General features: G+C 43.5%; 1 protein-coding gene across 1 annotated transcript in view; it reads right to left on the bottom strand.

The window, feature by feature from the left end:
* LOC106837558 (guanylate cyclase 2G-like) overlaps positions 1 to 26,864 on the bottom strand; it is a 126,821-nt gene that overhangs the window by 21,453 nt on the left and 78,504 nt on the right. The window contains 1 exon segment of the mRNA XM_070519210.1: positions 8,211 to 8,358. The gene's annotated coding sequence lies outside the window, so the exon portion shown is untranslated.

Below are 26,864 nucleotides of genomic sequence, written 5' to 3'. Positions count from 1 at the left end.
GGACTTTTGGGGGCATGTGCATTATATCTGTTCACTCCCATAACACTACACATGAGGAAAGTGAGGCCCAGGAGAGGGAAAGGAATGGCCCTAGATCACCCAGTTAGGTAGGTAGGACCTGAATTTGCCCCAGTGACTGTTGGATCAAGTCTCTGATCTTCCCATTACAGTTAGCTAAGACGCTGGCAGTCAGGCAGAAAGGGAGTCAGAAGACTTGTGAACAACCCAATTGTCCTGGTTCATTTGTAACACCTGGGATGGCTGCAAGATTCCAGAAGAGGAGCCAGTGGCTGCATGTCCCAACAGAAAGGACCTCGGACAGCCTCTTAATTATCCCTCAGCCTGGCCTGGCAGGGAGGCCTGCATACCAGAGGCCGTGGAAGTTTCAAGGAGAATCCCCACACCATTGGCTGGGAAAGGGGGCAACCCAGCCACATCCTGCCTGATGGACTCTACACCTGCAACCTTTGGGAATCAGGCTATCTCAGAGGACACCAGTGTGGGTAGGCGATGACCCTGGAGATATATATCTGCTCGAGCAAAAAGGCTAGGAGACCATAATTATGCAGGATGGTGCTTAAAATAGGAATTTAACTTGGTTATAGAAACATAAAGAAATTTACACCTCTTTCACAGCTTGATTCATGAGCCAAGATTCCTTCCTATTAGGACAGTCATTGTTGATCATTCGTTCATTTGTGTATACAGTTGTCCAACAATTTTTGTGGCAGGAACTGTTCTAGGTGCTACAGTGAACAAGAGACAATTGAAAAGTAATGATACAGGCTCTATCCATACAGTGGAATATTATTTGGTAATAAAAGAAATCAAGTACTAATACACATTACGATCTGGATGAACCTTGGAAACATTATCCTAAGTAAAAGAAGCCTGACGCAAAAGACCGCAAATGATTGCATTTCTATGAAATGTCCAGAATAGGCAAATCCATGAAGATAGAAAATAGATCAGTGGTTGCAAGGGACTGGGGGGATGTTGGGGAAAAGTGAGGAGTGACTGCTAACGGGTCAGGGATTTCTTTTTGTGATGATGAAAATCTTCTAAAATTGATTGTGGTGATGGTTGAACAACTCTGTAAATTTACTGAAAACCACTGAATTATACACTTTCAAGAGGTGAATTGTATGGTATGTGAATTACATCTCAATAAAATGTTAAAAAAAAGTTAAAATTTAAATTTTACATTTAAAATTTTTAATTAAATTATTAAAATGTTACATTTAAGATTTTTAATTAAATTAAAATTGGTAGAAGTAGAGCTTTTAAGATTAATAGATCCAAGTTGGTCATTAAATGACAACTGTCATTATTTTCATGTACTTGTTATGATGCAATTAATACTTCTCTCTGTGAATCATCCACAACACAAAAGAAAGTGAGGCATGAACCAACCTAGGCTGAACTCAAGCTCAAACTGAGAAGGCTGCCAGAAAAAAAAAAGAAGTCATACTGGAGAAGAGTGGGCCAGTAATCCAACACGGCTGGGGTTCTTATCAGAAGACTGCCGTGTAAAGACAGAGACACACAGGGGAACCATGTGATGCCAAAGGTAGAGGTTGGAGTTATGCAGCTGCAAACCAAGGAAGGCCAAGGACCACAGACAAAGCACCAGAAGCTAGGAGGAGACAAAGGAGGATTCTCCTACAGGTTTCAGAGTCTGGCCCTGCTGACACCTTGATTTCGACCTTGTAGCCTCCAGAAATGTGAGCTAATAAATGTCTGTTGTTTTAATACAAAAAAAGAAAGAAAAAGCAAAAGAAACAAAAGTTAATGAACATTTATTATTATTGGCATCATTTTGTAGATGAAGGCAAAGCAGCATCATTCAGGCCCAAGTAAATTACCTAATACTCATCCTTTAGGAACAGGGCTGTCTCCTGGGCTAGACCTTATACATACTGCAAATACATGCTCTCACAATAAAACTCAATTCAAAATTTTAAACATTTAAATCCTTCCCTTGGGTAACGATACCCAATGGTAGGCAATTATGGCATTATCCCAATTTAAGAGTATGCCATTTGCACTTGTAAATGTTCCATTCTCACCAACATACCTTTTAAATCATCTCTTCCAAGTAATTTCTTTGCAATTATCAGGCTTACTAAACTATCCTTCTTAAACTTGCCACCTGGAGCATTTAAAACCTTTTGGCCAGGAGAAGCAGGCCCATGAGATGGATTTTCCAGGAGAGCCTGAGATAGAGGTTGTGGGGGGATTTGGCAAAGACCTGAAGGGGTCATGCAAGTGCCTGAAGTTTGGGAAGCATTGCCACTCATCATTCAGTTCATGGATTTCCCAGCATGCCTTCTAAGATCCAGAGTTGACTACTATTGGGTGTGTTTGACTTATAGTGGGATCTCACCCAGAAGAGCTGAGGAGTCTTCTCGGAGATAGGAACCACGCCGATATCCTGACTGCTTATCAGCGTGGGCCTTTCCCACCACATTGGTGAGACCCTGCTGAGGTCACTCAAGTCTGAGGATGTGGCAGTGTGGCCTGAAAGTTAAGAACTCCAAGCGTGATTCAGACAGACCTGACCTTGGGTCCTGGTTTAACCTCTTCTTTCTCCTAGCTTCAGTTTACACATCTATAAAAAGGGGGATAATCAGAGGTCCTACCTTACAGGATTGCTGTAAGGAGAAATAGAGATAGCGTGGAAGTGTTAACACAGCCCATGGCACATTATAAGCATTTTTAAAGGTTTATACTCCCTTCTCTTCCTAATTTATTATTGCAATTATTAATATTAATGTTGAAACCTCAGATTACCTTTGAATTCTTCAGTTCCCAAATCCAATCACTGTCCAGGTGCTGTTCATTCATCTCTATGGAGTCTCCTCTAACCCCTCCCTTCTGCACCATACTCTTCGTTACCTTTTCCCTGAATGAGGTCAGGCCTCCTCATTTCTTATGTGATCCGTCTCAGCCTCTTGATGAATCTAATGCCCCTTAAACGAGTGGTTCTCTAACTTTGCTGCACATTAGAATCACCTGGGGAGCATTCCGAGCTCCCCGTGCTCAGGTGCACTCCAGACCAATTACATGAGAATGAGTGGCATGGGACCCAGGCTTGGTATGATCCAGGTGATTCCAATGAGCCTCCAAGGCAGAGAAGTGCTGCTCAGTCCACAGCCCCACACCACCCCCAGAGTGGCTTTCCCAGAAGACAGCTCCACCCATGACTCTCCTCTTCTGAAAAAGACAGGTCTCCCCATTCTTCTTCAATTCAATAAGAATATTAGTGCTGGGAAGATCCAAACTCAATTTTAAAGATAAACTCATTAACGCCCCATGTGTGAGTAGTTTTCTATTTGCAGAGTTTGTGGACTGACAAACAGCTATTATGAATTCAGTAACACTTTTAAATGAACAGCATATCTCATTAATCACTATGGCATCTCCCTGTGCTTGAAAAATAACACCTAGTGAGAGCTGCCATGTGATTTGCCACATATAGATTCACTGACTCGCAAGAACCTCACAGGCCACAGGACCCATAGCCCACAGAAACTGCTGATTAAGGTCAAGATGAAAACTTCATTGAGCAACAAATTGAAGCCAAAGAAAGATTAGATGAATTTCCCAAGGCCTTACAACGAGAAGTGGGACAGAGATTTGAGGCCCCATCTTCTGATGCCCAGTTTAGTGCTCTTTTTGCTGCAGAAGATACTCAAGGCTCTCCTCTTCAGATTTATGTGGCACCACCTCCCAACAAGCACCAATGTGCCTAGATCACGCCCCCATAACCCCTTGTGGTAGAAAGAATAAAGGCCTCCAAAGATGTCCATGTCTTAATCCCTGAAACACGTGAATATATTACTTGATATGGCAGAAGGGACTTTGCAGAGATGATGAAGTTAAGGGTACTAAGATAGAAAGGCAGGTCAGCCTGAATTATCAAGGTGGGCTCAATGTGATCATAAGGGTCCTTACAAGGGGGAGACAGGAGAGTCAAAGAGATATGACAGTGGAAACAAATGTCAGAGTGATTCAGTGCTATGAGCTAGGGAATGCGGGCAGCCTCTAGGGTCTGGAAAAGGCAGGGAAGACTCTAGAAAGAATGTAGCCCTGCTAACACCTTACCTTCAGCCCACTGAGACTGACTTTGGATTTCCGGCTTCCAGAACTCTAAGATGACGAATCTGTCTTGTTTTAGGCAACAAAGATGGTGGCAATTTGTTACAACAACAGCAGGAAACTAATATGCCCTTGCACATCTGTGATAGTTTGATCCAAATTTTATGTTGCGTATGTGTGCATTTATGGGGAAGGGAGAAGAAAATACGCTAAAACGTTAGTAGTGGTGATCTCTGGGTGTGGGATTATTGGGGGTTATATTTGTATCTTTCTGGATTTTACAACATTTTTATAATGAACATATATTGTTTTTGTTATTAGAACAATAATAATACTTTAGAAATTTTATCCATTCTTGAAAACCCATCTCAAACACCAAATCAGCAAAGCCTCTCCCTATCTTGACCAGAGCAAGAGTGATTCCCCCAGCGATCTGTTCCTCTCTCTGGCGCTTAGTTCACACTGCCTTGGACTGAGTTATTTCTATACTTTTCTAGTTGCTTAGTCTTCACAGTGAGGGCTTCAGAGTCATGCTGTATTTACTTTGAATGTAGAAAGCACACGTCCCATATTTATTAAATAAAATCGCGTTGGATGATATGTTGTGCTATCACCTCCTAAGAACACCCAGTGTGGGACCACCTCTCCCACTTCGGTTGCTATTGTTCTGGTCCCATCGTAATTCCCTGCAGTGCTCCAGGCCCTGGTACCACTGCGACCTCATGTCCTAAGACATCTCCTTAACTCACCCACCAGGCCACGCTGGCCTCCTTGCCACTCCTCCATCTCCTTCTGCCTCTAGAACTTTGCGCATCTCATTCCCTCTACCTGAAACAACTCCTCCCTGTCATTGGCATGGCTCGCTCTCTAACCTGCTGGAAGTCTTTGTTCAAATGTTCCCTTCTCAGTGAGGCCTACTCTGAACTCCGCTCTCCACCCCTGGAACTTTCTATCACCTTCTCCTGCTTTGTTTTGCTCCATAGTCCTTGTCATCCCTATATACTTTACTTATTTATGTCCATCTCCCTCCATTAGGAAGGGCTACAGCAGAGCCCCCGCAAGAATAGGAGTAGGCACTCAACAAATATGTACTGAGTGAATTACTGGTGTGTCTCATCCCCCAGGGGCTTGTGTCTACACTGCACTTTACTCCTCTGACCTGACTGTGAGGACATAGCTCCAATTCCAAGTTTAACTTGGACTCTGAGGCTGGGCAGCATCTTTCAAAACTAATAACATTCAAGTAGCAAAGTTTAGTTGCTGCAAAGCATTCTTTGCTCATGTGAATGCCATGTTCCCCAAAGCCTGCCTGACACCGCTTACCCAGAAAGATCAGTCCTGGACACAACAGCTGCTCATCAAGGGTTATAAGGGTTACAGCAACACTGAACCATCTAACACGTTGGCAATGATCCCCGAGCTTCTCTCTTGAGCAATGTACTCAAAATGGATTTTCCTCTTCTTATTTCCTTTCCCTAATCAGACACACAGGCACACACAGAAGTATGGAATAATGGGCAAGAGAGCAAGGCTGGACTCGGGGCTCAGAGAGCTAAATTCCAGTCTAGCGCCCTCCACTTTATAGCCATGAGTTTGGGTGAGTTCCCTACTTTCTCTGAACCTCACTTTCCAAAAGGGAATATAATCTAGATCATCTCCACACGCCCCTTTCCATGCCTGAAATGTTAGCATTCTGTAAAAGACTAAGTCTCTGCAAAGAGGATGCTAGTGCAATCCAGGACTGCAGTTTCTCTCCTGCTCCACTCAGCCTGTCTTCTCTCTCCATTTCGTCCCCATGTACAAACTATCTTCTGTCACTCTCATGGGCAATCCTGGTTATAAGCCTCTTGAGAGGGCCTTGTGAACTTTAGTTTGATCATCTCTGAAGTGGCATAAGCATGCAGACCTCTTGGGGCTGTGTGCATATGACATGAGCTCATACATACAAAGCTCCTGCCTCAGTGCCTGGCATAGAGCAGGCTCATGGCAAACATTCTCTTCCTCCCTTTCATGTCCCCTTTAGAATTCTGTTGTCATGGGCCCACCACAGTAAGAGGGAATACATGAAATCATTAGCCCAGCCTCCATGTGATCTCATTTGCCATCTCCATCTTCAGAGACGACAGGCCAGGCCGCCTTGCCTTGATCCATACTTTTCCTCCTGGGCTCAGTGAGATCATCATGATATCAACAGGCATTTTATGGGTCATCTACAATGGCTTTATTTTTTACAACATGTATTCTCTCACTTCATCTTCGCAACATCCCTGTGAGATAGATGTCATAGCCCCATTTTACAGATGAGGAAACTGAAGAATAGGGTGTTAAGTAGCTATTCACAAGCTGGTGAGTGAAGGGACCGGGACTGAACTTCCGATTTTCTGATGCACTGCTCTTTCCTCCTTCCCAGAGCTGTGAAATGGTTTGAAGGAATGAATCACTGCCTGGAAATGCTGGGCAGACATGGGCCAAGTTGGAGGAGCTAACATTGCCCTAACCCTTGACTTATTAAGGGGTAAAAACTAACAAAGCTTAACCTGTTAAGCACCCACATGCATACTGTATTAAATCTTATTTCTAATTTTTCCAACAAGCCTATGAGGAAACTAGGGGTCAGAGAAATTGAAGAACCGGCCTAAGGACACCCAGGCAATGATTGGTGGAGCCAGGGTTCCCACCCAAGTCCCTCAGGTCCATGGTCCCCCTCCCGACTCTGAAATTATTTCCAGTAATATTGGATGTTGGCCATAGGGGTTGGATTTAACGGCCGGCGTTATCTGAGTACTTACTCTGCATAGATTCCTAGTCTGAGTCCGTCACAGGAACCAACAGCAGGAATTTGACCTCAGCTTCCCCTCCTCTCATCTGAGCACCGCCTGAGCCTACCAGGTACCCTCCCTGCACCAGACACCCATGATCCTCCTCAGCTCTTCTGCTCACGAGACCTTGAAATTGCTATATTTTGGTATCACTGCCCATACTTCCTAGTGGATAAAGGACATCTCAAAGGCAGAGCCTGTGTGGGGTACATCTTTGCATCCCCCATAGCACCTGGCATAAAGCCTTTCTCATAAAAGCTTGAGAATAAGTGTGTTTCCTCTCAATGCCATGGGAATTGCAATGAAAAGCACATTTTACTTTGTTACCAGAACATGCTTGTCAATTCTTAAATGAAACAGGTTGTGAAATTCAAGGAAAAGCAGTGAATAAATAGGTTATGAGTGACTTGAGAGCAGAAACTGATTCAAGGTTGAACCCCTAGATCAAAGGCTTTTCACCTGGGGTCCATGACCTCAATGGACAGACTTCAGCAGGTCCAATAACCCCCTAAAAATGTATGTAAATTTTTTGAGGATATTCATTTGTCTGCCACCAGGGCCCACAGCTTTCATCAGATTCCCAAAGCGGGTCAAGACCCACTCCCCAAGTACACAGTTGATGCCCACTCTTACATCTAACAAGTGGTGAATGAGTACTCTCTCAATAACCATTTGCTACAGGGACTTATGAGTTAAGGAAAAGAGGTATGCAAGGTGCAGACTTTTAAGGTTGGGTCTCTTTATTGCATTGGTCTGTTAGAGCTTTTGGGGATCTCCTAGGAGGTCAAATCTTCTTCTCAGAGTATCAATTAGGTCAACACACCCAGGTCAAATGTTGAAAGTGGCAATGTTACACAAGCTTTGGACTGGAAATGGGGAGACTTGAATTCTGATTCAAGTTGTTACTAATTAGTCAGGCTGACCTGGGGCAAGTCCCCAAAAGCAAGATGGTTTGTGGCAGTTCTTAACCTGTATTCTGCCCCAACCAAACGACAAATGACTTTGCCATAGGGAAACAGGGGTTTTTAATGTATGGGAAAGTAAAATATGACAATAATTCATAAACACTCTGCATATATTAACAGCATGTTCCAGAACATTCTTTATAACGCCACACTTCACCCTCCATGCCCCTGCACTCCTCACCCACTTTGGCCCCACCTTTCATTTCCACCCAAGAAAGCATATGAGCAGGTGAGCAACAGCAATTCCTCCTAATTTAATTTAAAAGTTAATTATTTCCAGACATTAGCACTTTGAGGAATGTTTGTAACAAATCCTATAACATACCTCAAGGTAGATCACGAAGGTACTGAGCTCGAGAACTACAATGTGGGTGGAAAAATCCAGGCCAATTGGAGAGCAAATCTCAGCTCTGCTTGTGAGGCTGAGCGACTTTGGGAAGTTCAGTGACTTCTCTGAGGTTCCACTTCTTCATCTGAAAAATGGAAATGATACCCCTTATTCACACGATTATGAGGATTAACACGGCATAGAGTAGAAAGAGCTATGGAGCACTCTGCCAGCCTATGGTAACTAATTTTAATGCCCATCTCCTCCTGATTCTTCTCTCTGGACCTCAAGTTTGTGATTATCAGGATGAGAAGGTCAGACTAGGTCCATGTTGGAAAGACCTGTGTTGGCCTCCCTCACGTCCTGCCTCCAGCATGTCTCCCAACTACCTTGGGGGGAAGTTTTCAGTACGATGGAGAAAAGAGACAGAAACTCTGTCAGCAAATAATATATGAAAGATCTGCTACATAAGAATTAGCCAATACTTTCAAGAGAAACTGACAGGAAAAGTCTACCTTCCCCCTCTAGAAACCACAAAGGGAAAACTGAAGGGAGTGGCCTGGCCTGGCCTTCCACAACCTACACATAGAATGAGGTAGTTACAAACCCTCGTTTCTCAAATCGAGGGATGGGTATCCTTGCAGGAATGCAAAGGAGCCAGGGACAACCTCAGATACAGGCTGGGCCAACTCATCTTCCGGAGACACCAGTTTTATTCCAGTTACTTTAAATTTAATTTTTATTATGCAAGGTAGCCTTTTTAAATTTAAAACCTTATTTTTGCTCTTATTAAAACAAACACAGAAATATTACAGTGTCACAAAGTTTTTGTGGATTTTTAAGATGAAGGGAGGGTGCCTAACCCACTCACATACTCTAATGGGAGGGAGAAAAGTTTGAGAAACATGAGACAGGATGATCTCCCGAAAATCTCATGTGGTTGTGTATCTTGTCAGCCCCAGGCCTGTCTCTCCAAACAAGACTGTCAGAGCAAGTAAGTAAATTAACATGTGAAGCTGAGAGAGAAAATTCAAGTTCAATTTGAAAAGAATTTGCTCCAAAAGCAGGGAATCCAGGACAACCAACAGATTAAGTGCTCTCTGGTGCCCATCTGCTGGGCTACACGATCCTGGAGGAGCATCCCCATTGGTGCCCAGGATGAAAATCTTTCACAGATCTCCCAAGGGCTGAGGCAGGTACCCTGATGAGGTTGAAGGCAGATGGGGAACAGGCCGGCCATTTTTATGATGTGTGAAAGGAAACCCAGGAGCTATAAACGCTCCCCTAAAAAGAAAGCTCACAAATCAACTAAGCATCAAGGAGGACCAAATTCTTATCATTTCTAGGCACTGCTTACATTTTGAAAGCATCTTACAGTATAAAATTGGGGAAGTGCAGGAAAGCATAAACTAGAAGTAAAAATTACCCATAATCCCTGTCTTAGTCAGTTCCAGCTGCTGTAACAGAATACAAGAGACTGGGTGGGTTACAAACAACCGAAATTTATTTCTAACAGTTCTGGAGGCTGGGAAGTTGGTGCCCTCCCTGGGATGGTGAATTCTGGGGGCTTGAAAACATCCAAGGAGAAGAGTCTCTTTCTTTCTCTTACTTGTTAGAAATAAAACCAAATCTCTTTTTTCTGAAAGCAGACTATGGTTGGATATTTCTGGAGACCTTTGAGAAGCTGTAGATGGTAATTGGTTCCTACTTGCCCCTAGCCTCACACCCCCGGCCCAGGGGCTCCTGGCCCCTCTGGGATCCACTGCAAGAACTCCCTGGATCTTGGCTGGAGGGGCCAGATTACCCTATGGGCCTGTGACTGGCCAGCCTGGGCTCTTGAAAGGCAGGGAACTCTCTCCTGTCAGTACCTGGTCTTCAGGGGAGGACCTGGTTGTCAAATCTGGTCTGAAGCTTCCAGTGAGATCCTTTACCAGGTCCCAAGCAGTAAGCGGTAGAATTCAGGTGAAATTCATAGTATGACTTGCATGTAACACCATTCCTGGAATGTTGCTCAGGTTCAGGTCTACCTCCTAGAATAATAGAACTCTCCATCCTTTGTCAAGGGCCTCAGATTGCAACTGTACTACCAGGGGAAGTTCAGGGCTAGATTGGCAAAAATGCTTCCTCTAAAAGTCACTAAGTGGTAGAGGATGGCTGGGTTTATGTCCTGGCTGTATTCCTCACTAGCTCTGTGACTTTGGGCAAGTTACTTATTTCTCTCTGCCTTTATTTCCTCATCTGTAAAATGGAGAGGATAATAATACCCACCTTATATTGTGAAACTTAACTGAAATAATCCTTATAAAGCATTTAACACAAGAAACATTAGCTATTTTTGCTATTATTGTTTATAATAGTGAAAAATGGAAATATTGCTAATAATATTGGTTTAATAAATCATGTATGTGTAGATACATACATATTGAAATGTATATATAACCAGCCATAGTGTGCTTTCAGAAAGCAAAAGGTTGGTTTTATTTATAACTAGTAAGAGAAAGGAGACTCTTCTCTTTGGAGGTTTTCAAACGCCCAGAATTTAGCATCCCGGGAGGGCATCAGTTTCCTCTATGCAGTCAGAGTTTTATCCAGACAGTGCCTCAGGATGGCGTCACCTGTAAGAAACGGGAAAGTGTCATTCTCACCATCCAGTGGAGCTTTCTAGGAGGATGACACAGCTGTTGCTGAACCAACTCAACAACTCCCTACCTCTTTCAATCTCTTGCAACCTACCTGAAAATGCAGAAGCAGCCAGTGCACAGGAGATTCTAAAACCAGCCAAGAGGAAACACTCACTCTGTTCCATCGCCTCCACGTCTACACCACCCCCACCCTCTACTGCTTTCACAAATCTGATAAAAATCCCATTTTCCTTCCTTCCAGTTTCTCACGTTTTCTTCTAACACAGGAGGCTGTTTCAGAGTTGGAAAATAGCCACTTTCTCCTGAACCTCCCCTGCCCTCCTGCTCAACCCTGAAAAGACCTTTTCTGTTTGAAGCCAATGCAGATCTTTCTCTCTTTTGGCCTGGAGAAAGAGGGGGAGGGATTGGCTGCAGTGACAAGGGAACAAGCCAAACCTGTCCACATCTCTCTCAGGACCCTCCTCTCTACCACCACCTTTGGAGATTAAAAGGGGGCTTTTTGAAAGGCAGAAGAAAGCAACAAAAAGCCTCAAAGAACAATACTTTAACTGTTACAAGATCCCTCTAATAATATTGAGACAGGAGTCAGATGATACCAGAACGGAATGTTCCATATGTTCTCGCACATTTTTCCCCCAAAAGTGTATCCATTTGAAGAAAAAAAGAAAAACACCCAAGAGTATTATTGTTCACCACACTTCCTGCTCCGCAGTCGCTCAAACCTGGACAGATTGGCTAGGCTTGCAGAGAACCCAATTGCTTCTCACGCAAAACACAACAGGTTTTTCTAGCTTATGTTTGTTAGAGCACACACTCCTGGATAGATAGACTTTTGAAAACACACCGAAGCACCAGCTCTATTTGTAAAGTCATAAAATGCTGACTCTATGAAGTGTCTTTAGAGAACCTGTATTCCAAACTCCTTGTGCAAATGAGACACTTGAGACTCAAAGGGACGTGACTTGCTCAGGTCAGACATGGTCATGGTGAGCAGGAAAAGGAGGTAGGTCCTCACCAGTTGTTAAGGACGCCAGGGCTGTGATAACGACCTCAGCAAAGAACAAGCATCCCCACTCTCTCCCCACCAAACCCAACAGGGAGTGAGAGTTTTTCAAGAATTTATTTTATATTTTATATTTCCCAACGAAACTGCATTGGATTCTTGAGGTCTATTTTGCCGTTCCGTATTTATATTTTGAATTACAAATAGGAGAGGGGGAGACATGAGCTTTTTAGGGCTTAGGGCTCCGCGGTACCTAACGCAGCTTTGCTCTCCACCACCTCCCCAGGTCCCCAACTCCTATCTCAAACATCTGCCTCCTGCCCCCAAACACTCACATTCTCAACCCACTCAAGTGGTGTGTTGACTTTCTGTGACATTTTCCCCTTTCAAGAGGCTTCCCATGATACTCCTGTTGACATTTAGCAGTGGAAAGTACTAGAAGCTGGAGGGCAGCAGGAGAAGAGAAAGGTACATGGGGACTTTTGCTGGTCACCATGAGTGGGAGGGGTTTAGAATTAACTCTGCACAGAGAGAGAGGGAAGCGGGGTCAGGATGGAGTCCCATTCCCCCACTGCACAGATGATGGAATGAAACCCAAGGTAAGGACTCCAGTTACATGGGGGCAGAGCCAGGACTCAATCCAGGATGCTCCAGTTACAGATCTGTGGTGTGTCCTCCTCAAAGCCCAAGCATTTGAATAGAACACCTGCTCCATGGACCCTGATGTCTTCTAAAAGATAGGCACTGGAATTATTGCTAAGGAGTAGCTCTAGGGTAGAAATGTTAGACTCCAACAGAGAGAGAGAGAGAAATTAAGAGGCAAGGTGTCTAGTGGAGCCCCTCCAATCACACCATGCGTGTGTTGGGTAGAGGCCAGAGGGTGTCCACCAGAATTATCTAGATGCTCTTCCAAAGTAAGCATGCTTTCCCACACCCCCCAACCCCACCCGCTCTGAACCTCCCTAGGTGGGGAGAGAAAGTTCCCCAACATGGTTCTGATACATAAAACCCCTCCTCCAATGGTGCTGATAAGATCAACAACTAGCCCTTTAGTGGCTTCCTCCTTCCCCTCCATGCCCCCTGATGATCTCTGAAGGTTTCTTGTGAGTGACACCACCAAGAAAAGGTCATCCAGGAGAATGCCTGCAAAGATGTGTCTGAGGGCTCTTGAATGTTGTCACACCCATTAGCTGGTTACATTCTATCAAGTCATAGCCTAATGTGCCTCCAGCCTGTGAATGAGGCCTATTGTTCAGGCCTCTCACCAGAGCTGTCTCTGAGATGCCAAGAACTGGAGCCTTCAGGTTTGAACTTTCATGAAGATGGACTGGGGGTAGGAAGTAGAATGAGGTGAATGCATGAGATCCCCAAAATGGGAACGAGCTGTTGGCTGACACAGGTTGGACAAGGGATATGAGAAGGAAATGACTTCCCTTAAATGAAAACCAGAAACCTCCTGGCTTGAGCAAGGGCTTACAGCACAAATGACCTTGATCATAATAGCCCTGGATTCCCATTCCTGTGTACACCCTGCCCCGGAGCTCCAGGATCAGCCTTGACCTTTTAACACTCAGGCCCGGAGTGGTCCAAAAAGGGTTCTGTTTAGTTACTTTCAGCACAGGCTAAAACAAGTGGCACTTTTCCTTAAAAATAAAAAATACAAAAACCCATGGAATACTAAGGAAAAACAAAAAAGGAAGAATTACAGAAAATACAGAGTAACTGTCAGCACATTCGATAGTAAAATGTTATGGTCTCCACCGAGGTCATTAAATGCTCTGCTTACAACCAAATACACTCCCCCAAGGATACAAATGTGTGTCATGCATTTTGCTACTCCCAATTCAATGCTCATAGCAGACATCACTAATCAATCACAGCCTTTTATCTAAATGCTGACCCCACTGATCTGAGAATCTCTCCACACAGCTTTCTACACAGCCACTTCCAGTCAGAGTTGGCGCTAAAGATGAAGCCTATCTGCCATCTCTGCTCTTTGCCAAGAGAGCTGGAAGAACAAGGGAACATCTTATGCAGTTTCTTCTTTTCTAATTCCATTTGTCCTTTGACCAAGAGACCTCTAATCATCATCTTGATTTCTTGTTCCCCAGGATGTGGTGTAACTAATTCACTTTCAACTAATTCCCAATGCCTCCTTCATTGAAGTACAGCCTTTTCCCACATTACAACAGACCATGGAACCTAGGACCCTCCACTAGTTCTCGTTCCAGACTCGAAAAATCTTGTCTGCCTTGATTGGCTTCACCGTGGTGACTGTCCACTGAGTGAGCCCACTCCCCACTCAGGCCAGCACCTTTGTCATCTTTATTATTATGTGAGTTTTCAGATGGACTCACACAAACATCTCCCTCCTCCCCCAATTTAACTCAAGGTCTGATCTCCATAGTTAGAAAGGCACTTTTCATGTCCCAGGGACCTCCGAGCCATTAGGAAAAGCCCCATCATACAGTGCTTGAGTCCACTCTTGGGAGCCACTCAGGCTGATACTTTAGCTATGTGACCTTGGGCAAAGTATTTCACCTTTCCTGAAGTCAGTTTCCATGTGTGTTAAATGGATGAGCTGGAAATATTCTGTTTTTCATCCCAATCTCATTTCCACCTTGTTCTCTGCCGCAGGTGTGCGACCTCTATGAACCAACTCAACAAGCTCCTCTGTCCTCTGGCTTCCCATTGGATTAGCCAATGGCGAGACAAGTGCAAGATGGGAGAAAGGAGAATCAGGTTGAGGTATTCAATCCTGCCTGCCACCTGCCCCCTTCATCCCACCCCAGTGCCACTGTTGGCTGGGTGGGTCTCACCCCTGTCAGGTTAACCTATCCTCACAACCCTCTTTGTCTCCAGGTTCACTTACATGCCCTTTCACCTCTTCGGTCCCCACAGTTACTAATCTCAGGATCTTGCCCTATTCCCTGAGGTTTCCCTATATCCTGCCCATACCTGAGAAAATAACCCCTTTGTTAATGGCTCTCTACATTATTTTGAGTGTGCCATCATGTTCCTTCCGGGCTCCTGACTGCCACAATTGGGTATAAAAGGCTCAGGGATGGGGTAACTGAACTCCAGGTTTGCATATCCTGTTGCAAGCTCACCATCTGCAACTGGATGTTGTGCTAGTTTCCTAGGGCTGCCATAACAAAGGTTCACAAACTGGGTGGCTTAGAACAACAGAAAGTGTTTTCTCACAGTTCTGAAGTCTAGAAGTCCAAAATCAAGGGGTCAGCAAGGCCGTGCTTTCTCTGAAGCCTGTAGGAAAGAATCCTTCCTTGCCTCCTTGAGCTTCTGGCGGTTGCTCTCAATCTTTAGAGTTCCTTGGCTTGTCGATGCATCACTCCAATCTCTGCCTCTATCATCACAGGGCCGTCTTCTTCCTGTGTGTCTCTGTCTCCTCTTCATATGAGGATCCCAGGCATACTGGATCAAGGGTCCACATGGCCAGGATGACCTCATCTCGACTAATTTCATCATCAAGGACACTATTTTCAAATAAATTCACATTCTGAATTACTAGGGGTTAGCATGTCAATGTATCTTTTGGAGGAACATAATTCAACTCATAAAAGTTGTCTAAAGGGACCTCAAATCCAGCAAGTTCCAAACCAAGCTCTGGATTTTCCTCCCAGTCTATTTTTCTCCTAGTCTTCCCTATGTCAGTAAGTGACAACTCCATTCTCCTAATTTCAGAATGAAAACCTGGGCACCACCCTTGAGTCCTCTCTATCTTCCACGCCCCCCATCTCACCCCTCACTGTCTGCCCATGTAAGTGAGGATGGGACCCAACCAGGATGGGGAGATCCAGGCTTTCCCCAGAAGATCACAGTGCAGACATCCCTTCCCACTCTGCAACGTCATGGTCTCGACAGCGCTTTAATTTGTTTTAACAGTGCTTTAGAAGACTTCATGCGTGTGTGTTTTAATTATTTATTGTTTTAAAATTATAGTGTTTTCTTTAAAGCAGGAGTTGCAAGCATAAATGCCTTCAGAGTCCAGACAGGGAATATGAATGCACGAAGCAGAAGCAGGTGGAAGCGCACATACAAACTCTCAGTGGGTGGTAGGGACTGTGACACCTGGAGAGTAGTGAGCTATCAACAGGGGCCGGAGCTACTCTGCAGCCACAGCTACCACCATGCAGAAATGTGGGCACAGGGTTGCCAGAGCTTTTCATTCTTCATGTTAAGTTAAAAGTTAAGACAATATGTGAAATCTCTCCATTTTTAAATGTTGGCTCAAATTCATAAAACCCTTCAAGAGCCAAACAAGTCACATCGTCTGCTGGTTGAATCGGCACGTCAGTTCACAAGCTCTGAATTAAGGGAATTCTCTTTTGCAAATAGTTACAAATGAGGTAGGTAGAGGGGAATGACCCTAAAAAGAAAGGAGGGAAGGAAAAGGGAGGACATTACCACTGGAGTAGAAATGCTTGAGCGGAAGTTGGGAGGTGCTCGTCAGTAAAACACACTGTAGGGACTGTGATTAATCTACTAAAAGAGATGAAGAAGAACGAAATAAAACTGGAAGCATAAGTTCAAGGAGATCATTGAGGGACCTAAAAATTGATACCTGGGGATTTGACTTTATCCTGGAAATAATAAGGAGCCATTAAACACGTTTAAGACAGAGAAGGATTGACATTTGGCTGCAGAAAGATTTTATAAAATCTGGCCATCATTAGACTCTCTTTTTCTGAAATATGAAACTCTCTCCCTCCCTTTAATTAAACTAGGAGACTGCAATCAAAGGAAGAGCAGTGGAGGGCTGCTGCCCTTATTATGGTACTGGAACAGCTGAAACCCGAGCCCAGATCAGCTTCACGGACTCGCTGACTTGACTTTGTGCTTTATTCCTAAAGCCACTTTCCTGTCATTCTCTCACTTGCAATGTGTAAGCCGCCTCCAAAGGGCCACCTTGAAGTTACTTAATATGGGTTCCGAAAGGCCTGGGACAATGAGGCTGACTCCACAGGGGATGACGCTATCAGCTTCCTTGAAATCACAAATGTAGAAAAACAGGAATTGCCCAGTAGGATAATGGTTTCAGTGTGTTCAGAAAAGGAGGCCCTGGCGTGAAATCATGGGCTTGAGCGATGTGGAGGAGAGAATTCCGATTCCACTCAGGATAAGCTCAAGTGCAGAGGGGAGAGGTCAACATTTGCATTTTTCCAGTGGCCATTTGATAGGGAACCTCTACTGGGCCCAGATGAGAGATTCTGGTGGGCAGCTTATGGTCACGTTGCTGTTATCCCCACCTCAATCCCTTTCATCAGCTGGAAAATAAAGACTTGTGTGTGAGTCCCCCCTCCCTGGATGGCAATGAGGCTAAATGAGGTGATTCTCCGAGGCTCCAATTCTCCCAACTCCACCTGGAGGAGATCAAGAAGGACAGATGAGAAACAGAACCTTGAACTGCCCTTCTTACTCAACAGCGTGGGGATCAGGACACCCTTGGTGGTCACAGTTGAATATTTGAGGTTTAAGCTATTCACAGGTGATTCTGAAAGTCCAAGACCTGGAGTCATTTGTTCTTTCTGGTCATGTGAATTTGAGTTTCAAGTAGCGGGTGACTGGGTTATGGGATCCAGTTCCATAGTTAGTGATGGAGCCCAGTCAAGAGGGCACAGCACAATGCAGTTATTATCACACACGTACTAGTTCACAGAAAGTAGTAGAAAATAACCCTGAACAGAGAGTCAACTGCTGGTGAAAGAGGGAGAGAAGTTTTATTGGGGGAAATTATATTCTATACAAGTGTTAGCAAATATGGGGATTCAAGAAGGTCCTGAGATCCATCCATAGAGATAGTCAAGGTTCTACCATGCTGCAATCAGCAGTGAGAGTGGGCAGGGTACCAAAGTTCATGAACAGTAGGCTCTCAAGGATGTTTTTAAAATGCATAGCTACAAAACAGTAACAGCAGCAACAAAAGAAAGGAAATAGGTCACAGTGTTGACTGGGGTTGTCTCAAGGGGACGGAATTAAGCATTTTCCTCTGTTTCTTTAATATTTTATAAGCTTTCTAAATATTCTACAATAAGCAAGTATTACTTCTACAGTAAGAAGAAATGAAAACACAAAAAGAGAAGGGAAGATGAGGGAAGGAAACATGACAGGAAGAAGTGGGTAGACAATGGTAAAAGCCTAAGGAAATGTCAAGTGTTCTAGCCACAGCTCAGGGCCACCGCTCAAGGCCCGTGTCCACTTGTGCATCCAGTGAACTGTAACTGGCACCGCAGTCTAACAAGCAGCCTTTCCTCAGGATGAAAACACCACCAGCCACAAAGCCAGCTTCACTATTAGAAATGGGATCTCTAGCAGTGCCTTGCATGCATGTGTGACTTTGTAGTTTTGAAATGCTCTCACAACCTCCATCTGTCTGTCTCTCTACTTAGTGGCAAGAGATATCATAGATAGATATAGATGACAGATAGATGGATAGAGTGATTTATTTTGCGTAACTCCTTTTATGTAATTATATAATTTGATATAATACTTCTAATTTGTCAAAACACTTTTGAGTGCCTCTCTTCTGACCATCATCACAACCTTATAATGAGCTTAGTGGAAACAGATGGCCAGAGAAACGGAGCCATTTGCCCAAGGTTGCACAGCGGGTTAAGGGCAGAACCAGAACCAGGAGAAGGTGGGGGGGCGTTTAAGTGCTTCCCAAGCCCAAGCCCTCTGTTCCTTCAAGGGAAGCCCACGTTGTGCTGTGGTTATCTTGGAGTGTGCACAGAGCCACAAATGGATTTCCTATCCATTTTAACCATCTTTTAAGTCTGCTGGGAAGGATCGATTTCCATAGCTTTTTCATCCAACTGTAAGAGAACAGAGTTGGTTTCAAACCAGAAACTAAAGCAATGTGGTCTAAGGTAAGTAGTAAAGGTCGTAGGGCACAAAAGTCAGGGCACAAAATCACAGAACCGTCCAGCATTTGCAATACTTGGAAAAAATTGCAGGTCTGACCATGCAGCTGTCCAAGTTGCTCAAATTCAACTTAATTGGGCTATTTTGTTTTGTTTTGTTTTCAAAAGAAAAAAACAATCATTGCACTATAGTCTCCCTTAAAGGATCTCACAGCTGTGCATACATGAGAACAATTCTGGATTGTTCCAGAATACCAATATCATTATTTGGACCAACCCGTTGGCTCACTGCATCACTGCCACATAAAGCCCTTTGGCTGTGAATTGTTAATGAACTTGGGAACTAGTCAGTGACCACAAAATCATTAAATCAATCTGCTCTGTACAGACAACCGATGAAGATAAAAACAAATGAGATGGAAACCAGAAAGATGCCTCACCTGTGGCCCAGTCCTACAGGTGACAGGTGTAGGAGGTTAGCCTAAATTTCTCCTATGAGCCCTACCCTGCACGTTCATCTGCGTTGACTTGATTTCCCAACACATGAGCAGACACAGGCTAAGAAAACAGAGTTGGTGGATAAATGTTCCCATAGGATATGATTTAAAAGCAAAGTTAATGTCCAAAAGACTATACTATGGGCCAGAAACACCTTGACACTTGAAGCTCGCAGACTCTTGAAGGCAACTGTACTGGCAGTGTGAGAAGGTTGGCCGCCAGCTCCCCATACATGGGGTGTCCCTGATTCTATCCAGCAGAAGCCCTAAGGGCTCAGAGGAAAGAGGTCCTTTAGATGAAGGGTCCTGAATCCCATAGAAGAAGGAGCCAGATAAAACCACCCTCCTACTGGGACCTTGAGAAATGGTGATAGGTGACAGCACTAGCTATGATTTCTTAAGCACTTACTGGGTGCTGAGTTGTCTGCCTTATCTCACTTCATCTTCCCAACAACTGTTGGAGGCAGGTGTTGGCATTACCACCTTTTTCCAAATGAGGAAAGTGGACAAAAGAGAGGTTAAGTAACTTATCCACAGACACACGGCTGGTCTGCCTCGCTTCCATGTCCTGGCTCCTAACCACCATCCCTGCCTCCCACCAGTATGCCTCCTCACCAGCATTACTGAAACAATTACATCATACTCGTGTACCAAAGCTCTGATGCTTTCTCCCAGTCAGGATGAGCATCAGATGGCAATCATTGCTTTTTATGTCATCATCAAATAAATAGTTAGTTAAATGCTGGACATTAGGCAGGGTAATGGGAATCCAACTGTGGATAATCCAGAGAAAGTTCCCTACCCTCACTGCACTTACAATTCAGTGGGAGGGACAAGCAATCAACAAGGAACAACAGTAACATGATCGTTAAAGCAAACAATTGATAATCTCGGAGTACTTAGAAAATGATGATGCAAGGGATTTTTTTTTTCCTACAGATCTCTTTGAGCACCCAAGACCCTTTTTGGGAGTCAGTAAGGTGAAAACCATTTCCATAACAATACTAAGGCATCATTTGCCCTTTTCATTGGGATGGTATTTGCACTGACAATGATGGATATAACTGCTGGTGCCTTAGCAAGAATCAGGCAGTGGCACCAAACCATACTGATAGTCTTGTCATTGCCAATATGGTACACCCTCAGCTTTTTTTTTTTTTTTTGAGTCATTTTCACTCAAGAATATCCTTGATAAAGCAGTAAAAATTATTAATTTAAATAAATCCCAACCCTTGAGTACATAACTGTTTAATGTCAACATCACGCATAACAAAATGGGAAGCTTACATAAAGGACTTCTGCTACGTAGCAAAATGGGCTGATCGTCTTGAGGAAAGGCACTTGTAAGATTGTTTGAATTAAGGGCTGAGCTAGCCACTTTTTCAGGGAGAACACTTTTACTTGAATGAACAATTGACAGACAAACTGTGGCTCTTCCAACTTGGATCTTTGGCAGACATTTTCTCTGAAATGAATTAAGTGAGCTTGTCACTACAAGAAAATAACTGATGATGTTTGTTGCCAGTGATAAAAGTTGAACTTCCACTGGAAAAGTAGAATTTCCAAAGTCTGTTATCCACCACCATGATGTTAACAGCTTCTCAGTACTCATGGAATTTTCTCAAGAGATACTGGTGATATCAAGGCATGTGATTTTTTATTTTTTAATAATGAAATATGTCAACCTTTGGAAAATCAGCATAACTCAGTGAACTGATATTTTCCAAAAGGCCAGTGCATGGTGTTATAAATCATGCATGGGTACAAGACCCATTAGAGTGCAAGGTAGACCAATGGATTTTAGTGTTGCAGAGTACCAAAGGTTCAGTGACGGAGTTTCAGATTCCACATTGCTACTAACCTCTAAGAAAAACTACCATCTATTGGGTTTTGGTGCATTATCAGAAAACCACCAGGGGCCGGCCCCGTGGCCAAGTGATTAAGTTTGCGCCCTCTGCTTCAGCGGCCCAGGATTTCACTGGTTCAGATCCTGGGTGCAGACCTAGCACCACTTATCAGGCCACGCTGAGATGGCGTCCCACATAGCACAGCCAGAGGCCCTCACAACTAGAATCTACAACCATGGACTGGGGGCTTTGGGGAGAAGAAGAAAAAAAGAAGCACCACAATTATCTAAAGAATCTATTAGAATAGTCCTCTTTTCTAACTATAAATCTGTGTGAAGTCAATCAAAACAACATATCACAAAAGATTGAATGCAGAAGTAGATATGAGAATCTAGCTGTCTTCTATGAAGCTAGATGTTAAAGAGATTTATACCCATCTGAAACAGTAGCACTGTTATGATATTTTTTTGTTTTGGAAAATACAGTTATTTTTCACTAAAAATACATTAATTAAGCTAACATTTAATGGGTTTAGTATTGTTATGTTTAAATAAAATAATAAATATTTTTAAAATTTCTCAGCTTTAATTTTTTTTTCTCCAAAGATTTTATTTTTTCCTTTTTCTCCCCAAAGTTCCCCGGTACATAGTTGTATATTCTTCGTTGTGGGTCCTTCTAGTTGTGGCATGTGGGACGCTGCCTCAGCGTGGTTTGATGAGCAGTGCCATGTCCGCACCCAGGATTTGAACTAACGAAACACTGGGCCGCCTGCAGCGGAGCACATGAACTTAACCACTCGGCCACGGGGCTGGCCCCTCTCAGCTTTAATTTTTAATGTGGTTGAATATCAATGGACATAACCCATAAAACCAAGGCTCTTCAATAATTTTTAAGAGCATACTTGAATCCTGAGACCAAAAAGTTTGAGAATTGATGACTTAGATCTCTGTGGTGGACAATAAGATTGTTAATGAAATGAAAAACCACTTGAATACTTAGGTATTGTCATTCCAAGGCTTCTGTATGTTTTGTTCATTTTTCTCACTTTATTCACTTAACAGAAATGTATTAGCTGCCAGATACTGTGCTAATAATATAATTATTAGCTAGTACTTCTGCTAATAAGACCTACAGAACTATTTGCATTCCTTCTCATTTTACAAAATGAATTTAGTTAATAAGAACTTGAATTGATGCTGACCCCAGAGCCACACAGCTTAGGGTCATAGTCAGGCTTCTACTTCTTAGCTGTGTGATGTAAGCAAGATTCTTAACTTCTCTGTGCCTCAATAGCCTCACTTGTACATTGGAGATAACCATACATACCCACCTCAAAAGGCTGTTGCAAAGAATAAATTTGCCAACACGTGAAAAGTGTTTAGGGTTAACGTAATAAATGTTGTATAACTATCAGCTGGAATTGTAATATTACAAAATAGCTTACTCTCATTGTCATTGGACTTCGAAAAATCCTTTTCAACAACGTGTCTACTTTGTAGATGAGGAAACAAGTCATTAAAGGGCCTGTTTGAATGTCCCGGACATAACACTCTGAGGGCCTTGCACTTATGATCCTCCGCTAAAGGAAAGTGACAAATAAAAATGGCACGTAATAGGATATATTGGAGTATATGAGGAAGCCATTTGGTGTAAACCTAATTCGGCCTGACTTTGTTTTTCGAAAAGGGCCTGACTGTGGCTGTTGAGCATGCATTGTATATCTGCTTTAAAACATTTCCTATGGCAAGAACAAAGGCCTTTGAGATAAAGGTGCAACTTCCCCCCACATTGGCATTTCCTTAGGGATAAGCATCTTTCCTTAGGCTAGGAACTGATTGCTGTGCTCACCTTTGACCACCCAGCTCACCTGTGACCACCCAGCTTGAGACAGCAGACCTGCCACCCTGCTGTGTTCACTGAGACAGCAGAACTACCTGCTGTGTCCATCAATCGCTGTGCTGACAGAGCAGTCTCGTGACTGTTGTAAAAGAGATATTTCAATCATATGTGAAACATCCTATTTGGAGGTATATAACCACTCTGTGCACCCCACTTCTTCGGTTTCCTTTCTTCCTTCGGGAAGAAGGGCCCCGGGCCATGGTCCTCAGATTTCAGCTCAGAATAAACTCTCCCAAATTTTATGGATTATTTTCATTGACAAAAGGGAAGCCAAAATTCTCTTACACCTGATCACTGTACTTTACCAACTTGAACTTGACTCTCTAATCTCAGTTGATTGAACCAGGGATTGGTCCTTCTATAGGCTAGTCAGCAAGAATTGGGATAGATGGCCTGGGAAAACAGCTCCACCAATAAGGTACTTGCTGGCCCATCAGATCCTTTCTTGGGATTGATTGGTAATCTACAGAGGGACTCAGCAAGCAAAAGAGTGGGCAGATTGTCTGTCCTAGGCATGAGTAGGGGAAGCAGCACCATTGTGCCAAAGTTTATTGCTCTGGCCAGATAATCACCAAAATCCCTGCCAGCTTGGTAGCTACCTACATAACCAGCCCTGGATCCCAAGTTCCTCTTTTCCCCCAACCCCTGCCAAGACTAGAGCCTACTGGCCTGCACTCTGAGGCCTGAGGCTTGCCTCCCTTGGGTCAGAAGGTCTGGCCAATCTGAAATGTGTGAAGTCTTTACACTGAACCCTCTTCCCATTATCTCTGCAGGGCCTGCTCTTTAGATGTCTGCAGGTGGGGGACAGAAAAGGGAGAATGAGTCCCTTTCTGTTTGTTTGTTTGATGTTTTTTCCCACACAGTCAGCTGCCGTCAAAGAAACCATCATACTGTCTGCAGCTCTTCTGCTGAGCCAGGGCCCGGAAGATGGCCACTGGTGGGCACTTCCAATGTCGCTGGCATTGGCAGGCGCAAACTTGCAATGCCGCCAGAGGAAGCGGCAGAGGGAGTGTTAGGTGATGAAGAAGGGGCAGAGAATCTCAGCACTGCAAAAAGTATTTCCTGGATAGTAGTGCAAAAAAGTAGAGACAGCTGGGGACCTCAGTTTACTTATAATCCATATCAACTGTTTCAATCTTCAGTATGAACTGCTGAGCTTTTTCAGTCTTATGTAAGTTACTCTTAATCACTGAATCATCCCACTTTTCAACTAAAGTGCTGTCTTATATCCCTTCCTTACAGAAAATCTGCTGCCACCATTGTGCATACACTAGTTCTTCTGGATAAATCACTGGATTAATTAAACAGAACCCCCATACAAGCTCAGGAGCCTTCTATGACCCTTTCTTTGCCCACAACCGGTGTAGAGGCTGGCGTTCACTGAGTATGTGCAGAGGAGTGGATTCAAGAGCTGTGTGGCATGTCCAAAGGCAGTTTCTTCTTTCTCTCTGCCAAAAACAGAGCCCTGTGTGGCTAAACCCAGAGACTGTCAGGGAGTAAGACACCTAACCTTTCCTAGAACGAGATCAGGAAAGAAGTCATTCTTTAACAACCCAGAATCGCTGCTTTCCAGTACAGCCTTCTCTACAGCTCGCCCGCAGAAGGTTAGCACATTCTGGGACCCAGTGTAGACTCTCAGATTGTTTCCAGATAATTCTCTAATCTGGGGCCTTGAATTCAGGCCAAGGCCTTTGCTCTTTGTTCACTAGGGAGCCAGTTAACAAATATTTACTGAGCATTTATTAAAAATTTTCAAGCTGTGAATTGATAAGCTTGGAGCTGTCTTTTAAGAAGATTGATCTGTCAATAATTCATCTCGTTGACTGACACCAAGGAAGCCAGCTTGAAGCTATTATAGCCGTTAAGGTAGGATGTTGGGAGGCCTAAATAAGAATGGTGACAGGGGAAATAGAAAACAATGGAATAGTGTAAGAAACCAGGTTAACAAAGAAATATAGTGTGGTGGCTTGAGAACCAAACAATCATGGGTCAGATTCAAGCACCAGCGCTTACCCCAGCAGGTGACTTAAGCTTCCCAAGCGTCAGTTTTCTTATGTGTAAAGTGAGAATAATCTCTGATGATAGATAGATAGATACACATACACAGTCTTTCCAAAGGTAGCTATATGTATTTGACTGCTATCTGTTCACCAAAACCCATTTTCTCTTCTCTCTATGCAGAGAGCTGAAGTTAAATATTGCCACTTAACTGAGTTCTAGCCAATGAACTCTGAGCATAAAAGATGTGTGCCACTTCCAGACCTGGCCTTTTCAAATTCCTCGTTGGAGATTCTCCATACTCTTTCTCCATCTGCTGGCTCAATACAGAGATCTCTGAGGACTCAGAGGAGAAGGGAGCCCTGAGATGCAAGAAACTCAATTCCCTGCATAACCACAGGAAGACCACCTACCAGCTGGGAACAGCTGTTTGAAACTTCACATGAGTGAGAAATGAATTTCTCAGTATTAGGCCACTAAGATTTGGGGATTTATATTTATCTTTCTATTCTTGCACAGAGCCTAACATCAGAATCTCTCAACAAATGATCATTATGACAGGTTTTGGTATTATGAGAAATGCAAAGACTTACAAGCTCTCAGTTTAAGAAGACAAGACATACACATAGCAGCACATACTAGATGCCGTATACATGATGTAGACAACAGAAGTTAAAAAAGCTTAAAGTCCCCAGAGGTAGGAGGATCTCAGACAGCTTCACATAGCAGGTAGCTTTGAGCCTGTCTTTGAAGAATGAGTATGAATTGTCTAGATAACAGAGGCTCTATTCATTTACTAACATCTGAAAACAAAAATCCTCCATCATCCAGTATCCACCCCTGTGGTCTGTAGAACACTTTAGCTCTTACCCAATATTTCTCCATTGCTCATCTCTTCTGTCAATGATGCCCAATGTGGTCTGGCCCTGATTTCCCCGCAATGGCCTTTAGCCATCTGCAACCTTCTGAAATCACCTAACATCCACTTTCTATCCCCAGAAGTCTTCGCTCAAGAAAGCAAGGACCTCCGCCAGCTTCAGAATTTTTGATATGCTTCTCCTTGGGTCCATCACAGCCCTAGGTTTGTAGATTTAAGAAAATGGCTGGTAAATGAGACTATAATTATGTGTGTATATCGCTCCAGCATTTTCCCTTACTCCTTGCAGCTATTGATCACTTAATCCATTTTAATTACCATTTCCCTCTGGCTGTACAAGCAAAGAGCTTCTTTTCAGAAATCAAAAGACTGATCAATCCAACAAGGGTGTTGGTCTTTAATCATCACCATGTAAAGAAAGCTTGCAACATGAACTCACTGCTCTAATTTCCTTCTACCAAATAATGAATTATAGATGATATGGTGGAAATTCTGCCACGATTTATAGCTCACTTTAATTAAAACTATTGCCCTTCAGTCTTTAAAAGCTGTGAGGGTTCCTATTTTATAGGGGAAACTACCTTTGTAACTTTCCAGGTTTTCAACTTTCTCAAAATGTTTAACACAGGTACTGTAATTCTGTAGGTTCAGAAATGCATAATGTATTCACTGAGTTGGGAAGTAGACTTGAAAGTGTCACAAGTCATTCTGTCAGTTTATTAAACAAATAAGATGCACATATGCAGGGTCAGAGAAAGCAGAAAAGTGGGACTACTCAGAACCTGGTACAAGAGATCATTTAAAATCATTTAACTACAATGTCAAGCATGCATTTTGTAGGAAGAGTGCTAATAGAGCTGCAGGATTTTGAGGACACTCCCTCCCCTCTCCCAGGATGCAGTTTGGTTCTTAGAGCAAAGGGGAAACATCGGCAGGTGCATGCGCTCTAGTTACACAGAAACTGCTTTGATGCGATATGGAAATGGCCTTCCCTTCAGAAACACTTA

This window comes from Equus asinus, chromosome 2, assembly GCF_041296235.1.
Source record: "Equus asinus isolate D_3611 breed Donkey chromosome 2, EquAss-T2T_v2, whole genome shotgun sequence".
Taxonomy (NCBI): Eukaryota; Metazoa; Chordata; class Mammalia; order Perissodactyla; family Equidae; genus Equus; species Equus asinus.
Note: the sequence above shows the minus strand (reverse complement) of the source record. Positions and strands in the feature narration are given on the sequence as shown.